Below are 10692 nucleotides of genomic sequence, written 5' to 3'. Positions count from 1 at the left end.
CTATACCCCTAGTAATTTTTGTTGCCCTTTTCTGAACCTTTTCCAATTCCAATATCTTTTTTGAGATGGGGTGACCACATCTGCACTAGTATTAAAGATGTGGGTGTACCATGGATTTATATAGAGGCAACAGGATATTTTCTGTCCTAGTATCAGAAATCTATTTTGCATCTACAACCTTTTTGCAAATCTACTTCCTTTCCTCCCTTAAATTGACAAAGTAAACCCCTCTCTAGCTATGTTCTAGGTATCATTTGAAAATACCTTGGAATGTGTAGCATGGAATTGTGCTGAGTTGAGTGTCTCTTTTGCAGTTTATAATATTAGCAATTAAAGATCATGAAGTCTGATTTTCTCATTTTCACTGGTGTGAAACAGGACTAACCCTATAAAATGAATAGAATTATGCCAGTGTAAAAGGCAGCACAATCAGCCTCAGTGCTTTCCTGGCAATGATTTCCCTTCACTGCAAGTTAAATTGTCTGAGACTGAGCTGTATGTTTCAATGGTCATATACTTGTCTGATCATAGCCATGTAAGTAGCAGTTTGCATGAAGTTCTCCGTTTCTCTTTTAATAACGGCTTGTCACTTGAAGGTATCTTTCATCCACTGTGCATTTTTGACACTTTATTTCAAAATGATTTGCTCATTTAATTGACAAGATAATTCTAGGCAGTGCTGTACTTGTGTTTTTTAAAGTATGTTTAAAGGGGGGAGAGGGGGAAACTTCTGTGCATTCTTTCAAAGCCGCTTTCAAAATCATATGGAATCTAAATAAAATGGAGTTTAAATTATAGTCATTAAGCAGTTAAATAAGTCTGAAGACAAAAGAGTAACCAGTCACCTTTCTGACTACAACCAGGCAACTGCTGAGTAAAATGATCTTCTGGAAGACATTCAACTGTAGAGAACCTAAATTAAGAGATTTTTATTTGTGTAGATTTAACAACCATCTACAATTTCAGTCCATTACATACAACTCTCACCCCAGAAACTAAAAGCATCAAGAGCCTAATCCAAAGCGCACTGAAGTCAATGGAAAGTCACCTTCCCTTGCTGACTTCACTAGCCTTTGGATCAAGCCACCAGAAAACATATTGATTAAATTTATAGGAGAATTCAGGCATTATTGTAGAGCTAAACTGTATAGCACAAAAGTATCGCACGGAGATTTCGTGCATTCAGTCATGTAAATCATCCCATAGTACACCACAATACATCATTTAGACTTGGCAGAATTTGATTTTTACTTTTTTTTTATAATTTTGATGGATCATATAGATTTTTGTTAAGCATTTTCCCCCTAATATCTATTTAGCTTTTCACAGTTGTGGGAAATTATGCGGGGGTGGAACAATAACTACTTAATGACCGGAGATGGTGCAATTCAAAAAGTTAAAGCTCTCTAACCATTAAAACACATATTGTTAACGTCACATGTCAAAATATAAAGTAAATATCTTTAAAACAAACTCTAGCAAGCAGGCAAAGTCAGAAAAATGTGATGTTTATCAATGAAAATTTTTTTTGTCGGTTTGTGTCCAGTTCATGCCTTCATGAACAACGAAAGAAAATAGAAGTAAGGAAACAGAGGTTAACGGTGGACTAAGCACGAATTCATAAGTGGCCTTGTAAATAACATGTATTTAGTAAATAAAGAAATAGTAAGAAGAATAATGTGTGATAAGTTTGCAGCGGCAGTTTTGTTTACTAGAATATTTTGTAGCTTGTGGACTGTTCAGAATTTGTTTATATGCAGGCATGTGCATTATATAGACTATCTATTTTTGAAGTTGTGGTAAACCCCTATACCCACTCCACTGCATTTACACTTAATCACCTCAGCGTAGTGGTGCTGTATGCCAATAACAAATCTGGATTTGAGCTAATTTCTTGGGAAGCAAGTGGAAAAGGTCCTGGAAAAGAAATCCCAATATCCAGTGACATTGGCTGATAAAAATATAATCCTTCCAGACCCACAGATATGGGACGAAATCTTGCCCCTGCAGCAGTCAATGGCAAAGCACTCATTGTGTCAGAGGGGCTGGGATTTCTTCTCTTCTCTTGCCATTTTCCTCTCTGCTAATAATACCATTCTCAATTCCCCATTCATCTGTTTTGTTTTGTTTTTCATAGATGCACAGATCATCTAATTCAATCATCAGTGAATCTCAGGCCATTACATTTCATGTACTTACCCTTGTAATGAGCCCAGTATCTTGTGTCTTGACTAAAACATAACTTCCAGAAAGGCATCCAGTCTTGATCTGAAGACATTAGGAGATGGAGACTCCCACAGCCATTTCTGTACTTTCTTTGTACTTTCACGGACAGCCATTCCTGAGCTGTTCGACAAAGATTTTAACAAGGATTTGAAGGGAGAAAGGGCAAAAACTTATGAAAAGTGAGTCAACAATATATCTTATAAACAAAAACTACGGTGTGCTTCCATCTGGATTTCTTCACCTCACCTATTTGTATCTACCTTGTTTCAATGAAGTCTTTGGGGCAGAGACATTCTGTTTTGTACTGGGACAACCACGTTGGTTGGCATTTAATAATAAATAACAAGTTATCATATCCCACATACTCTTGCCTTTATCAGGATGTACAGACATAGATGTTAACAAATCATCAGTAATTCCAAAGGGAGACAGGTCTACTATACTGTAAGATTGAAAGAGCAGTTCCCCAACAGTGACTGACAAACATTCTAGTGTTCACAGGGAGTCGCTTCATCCAACACTGAAATGTGGCTGTTTTTAGCCCTTTTGTTCCTGTTGATTTCAACAGTAGTATGATCAGGAGCTTTGGGACAGGAAGTGAAGAATACCTTCCCCAATCCTAACTTCAAGGGGAATGTTAGGAAAGTGAAAAGTAACTGCCTAACTAAAATTTGGGACCCTCAATCTGTCCAAGTGCCATGGGAACTTTTATTAAAGTGATCAAGATTTCTATCTGACATTCTCACCTGAAAGAAGAAAAGGAGTACTTGTGGCACCTTAGAGACTAACCAATTTATTTGAGCATGAGCTTTCGTGAGCTTACCAATGGATCTACACCATTTGTACAGTTAAGCATATGGGAAAGTCTTTACAGAGTCAGGGCCTTACATTGCATACATGGTACTGAACCCAAGACCTATTATTATACATATGCTTCTCCATTTCCTAGATTCATGTAGCTTTTACATCCATTCAGTCTAGCATGGAGTTCACCAGTTTTATTTTATTTGTGTGTGGCTACTGCAGGTCACACACAACTAAGCATTATAACAAGCAGTTTCAACTTTGCTGTAAGAAGCCCCCAAGGCATTTGGTATAAAAGTGAACGACAATGTTCTGGCTTCTGTAACTAACTCTAATTAAAAGAACTTGTTTTGGAGAACTATCAAGAAGAACATAAGAACGGCCTTACTATGTCAAACCAATGGTCCATCTTGCCTAGTATCCTGTCTTCCAACAGTGGCCAGTACCAGATGCTTCAGAGGGAGTGAATAGAGCAAGGCAATTTATTGGGTGATCCATCCCTTGTCGTCCAATCCCAGTTTCTAGCCATCAGAGGGTTAGGGATACCTGGAGCATGGGGTTGTGTCACTGACCATCTTGGCTAGTAGCCATTGATAGACCTATCCATCATAAACTTATCTAATTCTTTTAAAAACCCAGTTATACTTTTGGCCTTGACAGCAACCCCTGGCAATGAACTCCAAAGGTTGACTGTGCGTTGTGTGAAGAAGTTCTTCCTTATGTTAGTTTTAAACCTGCCACCAATTAATTTCATTGTGTGATCCCTTCTTCATGTGTTACGTGAAGGGGTAATTAACACTTCCTCATTCGCTTTCTCTATACGATTTGTGATTATTTTTTTTTAATGGCCCTTTATCATATTCCCCTCTCTCTCTAGTCATCTATCTTTTTCCAAGCTCAACAGTCCCAGTCTATTTAATCTCTCCTCACAGAGTAGCTGTTTCATACCCCTAATAATTTTTGTTGCCCTTCTCTGTACTTTTTTCCACTTCTAATATATAATTTTAAGATGAGGGAACCATAATTGCACAAAGTATTCAAGGTGAGTGAATCATGGATTTATATAGTGGCATTTTGATACTTTCTCTTAACATGGAATACCAGACACTCCTGCATCTGGCTTGGGAACATCATCATATGTTTTGCACTTTGATGCATGTTTTTATAGACCCTCTCATAACATCTGTGTAACTGCAGTGAATTAAGAATAGCTTGTGTGAGAAGTGGACACAACTCATCCTGTGGTTGGAGGTAATGCTAAACTGTTTTGTCACAGCAAGCTTTTGCTTCCATTTACTGCTTGTTTTTTTTTTATACACTATCTAATTGGATGTAAAGAAACAATAACAAAGTTGAACAGTTTGAAAAGAAATGAACATCAAGTTCAAATCCGTGGAAGCTCAACTCATGTCTTCTTCCTTCTGAGTTAGGAAACCTGAAGTCCATGCAGTTTATCTATGTCCTATATGCTTTGAATGCCATTAGAGTCTATGGTACTTAAGAATGGGTTTGCCTCAATAGGTTATTGTGATAAAACTCCTCCCAACCCCACCCTAGAGTTGATGTCCTATGCCCCAGAGTTGTCTGCATTTCAGTGATAGTATAGCTATAGAGTTGAAAAGCATTTTCTGATTGTGGAAATTGTCGAAACAGCTTCCATTTGCACTTATGAGGTCAGATTTTTTGAAAGCGCACATCACCTACAATTGGTGACAGATTTTCAAATGTGCTTGGCACACAGGAATTCCTGTTGAGAACAGTGGGAACTTCTGGGTGCTGAGATCTTTTGAAAATGTTGCCTATGGTGTTTAATTGTATTTGCAGTATTGAAACTGTTGCTCTGTCAAGTACTAAAACATCTGGTCCATCTATCAACCTGGAAAAATCCTGTGACACACAAGTGTATTTGAAAGCAAATTACCCCTTCTAAAGTCCTGTTTGACCAGACATACACAGTAGCCAGGTGTTGCAGAAATACAGTATGTTAGGGGGCTTATTCCTTCACCCACTTACTTCCCTGGTCCTTCTCGCATGAACAGAGAGCAACAATACCCAAAGTCCAAAGGTGCAAACAATTTGATGTTTGTTGGGGTGAACTTCCAGCGAGCATGATTCCAGTTTCCTTTCTTAAAAAAAAAAAAAAGTTTCAAAGTGCAAAATGGCAGGGTTTGCCGGAGCAGGTAACAACCCCCACTCTTCCCCCAGAGCCGGAATGAGAACCTGGGGATAAGGGTTTTCAACTGTTTCAACCCAGGGAGCCTACTCTTGGCTCAGAGCTAACTATATCATTTTCTTCTTTTCCTCGGTTTACTTAATTGGCTGCTGGTAGCCTATACTTCAAACTGACCTGACAGGCTTACTTGGTTTCTTTACACCTCTCCCCCTGCCTTTCCACACGCTTTTGTTTTTCTGAAGTTTTAATGGAGGGTACTTTTGGATACTTATGTGAGATGTTTTTGTTTGTTTTTTGGACAAAGTATGATGGAGGTCTGCTGTATTCCACTGGAATTTTTGGAGTAAAAGACCCATGGAGACAAAAGTTTTACTGCCTCTTGGAACAGTCTCCAGGTAAAGACAGCACAGGTTAAGGCAGCTGTGTGGCAATAATTGTACTTGGTGGCTAAGTTGTTAGACAAATTGCACTACCTTAAAGAACTAAATGTAGGAGTAAGTAACAGCCGTGTTAGTCTGTATTTGCAAAAAGAAAAGGAGAACTTGTGGCACCTAGAAGTGAGTGAAAAGTTATAAATAGCTTCTGCAAAAATTGATACAGGGTTTGCAGGAAAGTAAACATTTGGGAGTTGTGGAAATGGTAAAAGAGTAACAGTTGTGGTGTTACAAGAAGAAAGTTGTTTAATGATAAAACCCAGTTATATAAATGTAACTCTATGTGCAACTCTGTGCAGTCACATTGGATGGAAGCTTGGTAATTAATTTTATCCAAGGTGGTTAGGTAGAGTGGCTACTACCACCACTATGCTTCTGTCTCCAGAAACCTTTACAGCTATTCTGAAGGAAAATGGGCCCTTTCCCCACAGAAATAATCTATAAGGGACTGCTGCAGGCAGCAGGAGGAGAGAGAATCTGATCAAAATTATTTAACTATTGGGTAATCAAAATTACTAAAGGATATAAGGGGTTTCTATTGGAACTTAACTTGGCTGCCCCTGGTTGTCTAGTTGTACAAGATGGAAGTGTAATCGGGGTACAGTTGTGTGAAAGAGTAATCACGGTGAAAGGGATGTTGGGCAAAAGAGAATTTTGTGTGTGCACAGGAAAAAGAAAAGGAGGAATGATGGGAACACTGAGACTTGGGGTGGCTCTGGGGGATCAGATTGTTGCTTTGGTGGGTGTGCATGAAAACTCTGTGGGCATGGGGGAGGCAGGTACACCTTGTGTAAAATTAATATGGCTAATGTTACGGAGATTAAACTATGGAAGGAATGTGCATTTTCCCAGAATGTGTACAGTACTAAAATCTGAAGTTGTGTCTCAGCTATTACCTGAGAATAAACTTAAAGCTTGGTACAGCAGAGAAACTATTGCAAACATGGCCTGTTGTACAAGAGGGGAAACTGAGGTATACCACCTCATGAATTTCATAAATGATCAGTGACGGGGGTAATTCACTAGCCTGACCATAGAACAAAATAAGGACAGCCTGGAGATGGTAATTCTGTTTTTCCTGCAATTAGCAAGGAAATTTGTAAAAGAAAGTGATATTATTATTAAGCAATAATCTGTCCCCACCAGGGGGGTGAAAATTGTTTTTTGTTTTTCAGACACTCTACAAGCAAGCTGGCGCCAGCGGGGAAAAATAACCCAGAATACCATGGATCTGTGTTTTGTGTTTTTCTGTGGTGTTTGTCTTGTTGCGAGCATTGTTGTGTTTTAATGAACAGAAAACCTCATGACATGGGTGGGGGATGGCTTCAAAAGGCTGACCGAGGGAGGTGGGGGAAGAGATGCTCAACTAGGAAGCCAGCACCTGTGTAATAGCTACCATAGTACCTGGAAATGGGGGCACAATTACACCAGCCCATAACCAAACTACACACATCTACATGCTGCTATCTGGACTTTGGTGCACAAATGGATCTGTGAATCTTATTGGTGTGAATAATCAAACCAGGGCATACTGCCTGATTCCATACCAAGTGGTCAAGCTGGTTTGGACAATCCCATTTCTCTGTGAACATTCAATGGACTTATGATATGGACAAAAGCAAGCAAAACCTGCAGGGGCAGCTTGTTGCAACTGCCAGCCACTGGACACATAAGATCGTGATCCTGTCGAAGGAGGAGAGGCAGTGTTTTGGGGGTGTCTTGGATGTTGGACCATACTGCAGTGGTCAGGAATCAGTGTTGCTGTGGATTTTGTATTGTTAACTGTACTTGTGTTGCATTGCATATGGAGATAACCTATAAGTAATGTAGTAATCCCTCCAAACCCTACAGTGTGCTAGACAACCCAGACCCAACCTTCTCAGGCCCACTCTAATGGGAAGTCTGGAACACTAATTGGAATAGGTGTGGTATGCCCATACAAGAGAAGGTGCAGGGCACTATACTACACAAGGGGCAGTGGGACAAATGGAATATCGACACCTTCCACCTTGATGCCTGGCCCTATCAGGAAATGTGTGGCCATATGTCCTATGCTTTTCCAGGGATATCTGGGCAGGAGGATCCCAGAAGAGAGAGGAAAGGAGAGTTATAGAGGTATAAAAGAGAGAATCAAAATCACTCTCTGCCAGCGTAAGGGCCTTCTCTTACAGTAACAGCCTAAGAACAGGGCCTCAGACTAAGGCCTTTGGCTAAGCAGCAGAGGCAGCCATAAGCTGGGAGGCAAATGGTCAGATCCTCACATTCCAAACTAGTCACATTGAAATAAGGTGTTATTGGGCTGTTAAGCATTATCAGGACATTATTGTATTCCTATCACTTACATTTTCTAGGCACTTCCCTTTCTCTGGAACGGGAAACTTAGTTTGATAGCATCCTGTCTGGTAAGAACTCACTTATCAATAGCTGGGATGTAAAATCCTCACTTCTGTATTGTTTTGTCATTATAGTTCCCACTTTGCTATTGTTTGTCTCTATAATCTCTGTCTAGTTCTGTGATTGTTCCTGTCTGCTGTACAATTAATTTTGCTGGGTGTAAACTAATTAAGGTGGTGGGATATAATTGGTTAAATCATGTTAGGATTGGTTAGTTAAATTTCAGTAAAATGATTGGTTAAGGTATAGCTAAGCAGAACTCAAGTTTGACTACAGACTAGATAGTAAATCAGGAAGGGGGTGAGTGGGTGGAATGGGGGTGGGGAAATTGGAATCATGTTTGGCTAAGGGCAGGAATGGGAACAGGGACACAGGTGTAAGGCTCTATGGTGTCAGAGCTGGGAAGGGGGACACGAAGGAAACTGGAATCATGTTTGCTGGAAGTTCACCTCAATAAACATCGAATTGTTTGCACCTTTGGACTTCAGGTATTGTTGCTCTCTGCTCATGTGAGAAGGACCAGGGAAGTAAGTGGGTGAAGGAATAAGCCCCTGAACGCAGTAAACTTCATGAGACTGATTGCCCAAGCAAAACTATCAAGAAAGTCAAGTCAAACATTACAGATAATGGTTTCTGGTAAAACCAGTCCAGGGGAAACCAAGACATTGGTAATTAATTTGAACTCCTCCTCTTCAGTATGAAAATAGAGGAACAAAAGGGATTTTTGAGGTGTCTAGGGAAGGAAATAACATAATCAAGAAAGGCTGCATCAAGTGAAACTTCAATACAAGTATGCAGTTTGGAGGAATTATCTCTCACCCTTTTCTCTTCTCCCCCCTCTCCCCCCCCCCCCCAAAGGAAAATGGAAAAAAGCAACTGGCACCTAAAACCATGATGCTACTACTTAACTACAGACTCCTTCAGGGCAGATCTTGTCAGAAAGAGGCAGCTTTTGCTGTCTGAGGAGCTGAGAGTTTTTTTTTTTTAACTGTGCTCTAAGGCAGATCCTAGTATTCTTTGATTTCATGTTCATAGATTCCAAGACCAGAAGGGACCACTGTGACCATTTGGTCTGACCTCCCGTATAACATAGACCATAGAACTTCCCCCAAAATAATCCCTAGAGCAGATATTTTAGAAAAACATCCAATCTTGATTTTAAAATTGTCAGTGATGGAGACTAACCATTGGAACAATTTACCAAGGGTTATGGTGGAATTACTCACACAGTTAAAAAATTATGCCTGATTTCTGAATTGGTCTAGTTTCAACTTCCAGCCACTGAGTCATATTACACCTTTCACTCCTAGACTGAAGAGCCCATTATTAAATATTTGTTCCATATGTAGATACTTAGTCTTAAATGGATGACTTGATTAACCTTTTCTTTGTTCAAGCAAAATAGATTAGACTCAAAGAGCTCATCAGTATAAGACACTTTTTCTAATCTTTCAAAAAGAAAAGGAGTACTTGTGGCACCTTAAAGACTAACCAATTTATTTGAGCATAAGCTTTCGTGAGCTACAGCTCACTTCATCGGATTTGCGAATACAGACTAACATGGCTGTTACTCTGAAATCTAATCTTTCAGTCATTCTCATGGATCTTTTCTGAACCTTCTCCAAATTTCAACATCCTTCTTGAATTGTGGACATCAGAACTGAATACAATATTCCAGCACCTCTCTTTCTACTCAAGATTCCCACATTGATGCATCCCAGGATCACATTAGTTCTTTTGGCTATGGCGTCACATTGAGAGCTCATGTTCCGCTAATTATCCACCATGACTCCAAAATCTTTTACAGAGTCTGTGCTTCTTAGTTTAGAATCCCACATCATGTAAGTATGGCCTACATGCTCTGTTCCTAGATGAATGTGTTTACATTTAGCCATATTGCTCTGAATCAGTGTCCTCTCCTCTTCATTATTTACCAATCCCTTAACTTTGTGTCATCTACAAACTGTACCAGCGATTTTATATTTTCTTCCATGTCATTGTAGTAATATTAAATAATGTAAGAACAGTTCCCTGAAGGATCCCACTGGAAAACACACCCGCTCAATGACAAATCCTATTTACAATTACATTTTGAGACCTATCAATTAGCCATTTTAGTCCATTTAATGTGTGCTGTGTTAATTTTATATCATTTAAATTTTTTTAATCAAAATGTCATGAAGTACCAAGTCAAACTTCTTAAAGAAGTCTACATAAATTACATCAACACTATTACCTTTATTGGCCAAACTTGTAATTTCATTAAAAAAAAAGTTATCAAGTTAGTTTGACAGAATCTATTTTCCATAAGCCCATTTGATTGGCATTAATTATGTTTCTCTGCTTTTAATACTTTATTTATTGAGTCCCATATCAGCCACTCCATTATCTTGCTCTGGATTGATGTTAGGCTGCCAGGCCTATTACCCAGGTCATCCCATTTACCCTTTTTAAAAATAGCACATTAGCTTTCTTCCAATTTTCTGGAATGTCTCAAGTGATCTAAGACTTACTGAAAATCAACATTAACACTCCAGCAAGCTCCTCAGCCAGCTTTTTACAACTCTTGGATGCAAGTTATCTGGACCTGCTGATTTGAAAATATCTGACTTTAATAGCTCCTGTTTAATATCCTCCAGAAATATTAGTGGAATGGAAAGA

Source organism: Lepidochelys olivacea, assembly GCF_965140295.1.
Source record: "Lepidochelys olivacea isolate rLepOli2 genome assembly, chromosome: 4".
Taxonomy (NCBI): Eukaryota; Metazoa; Chordata; order Testudines; family Cheloniidae; genus Lepidochelys; species Lepidochelys olivacea.
Note: the sequence above shows the minus strand (reverse complement) of the source record.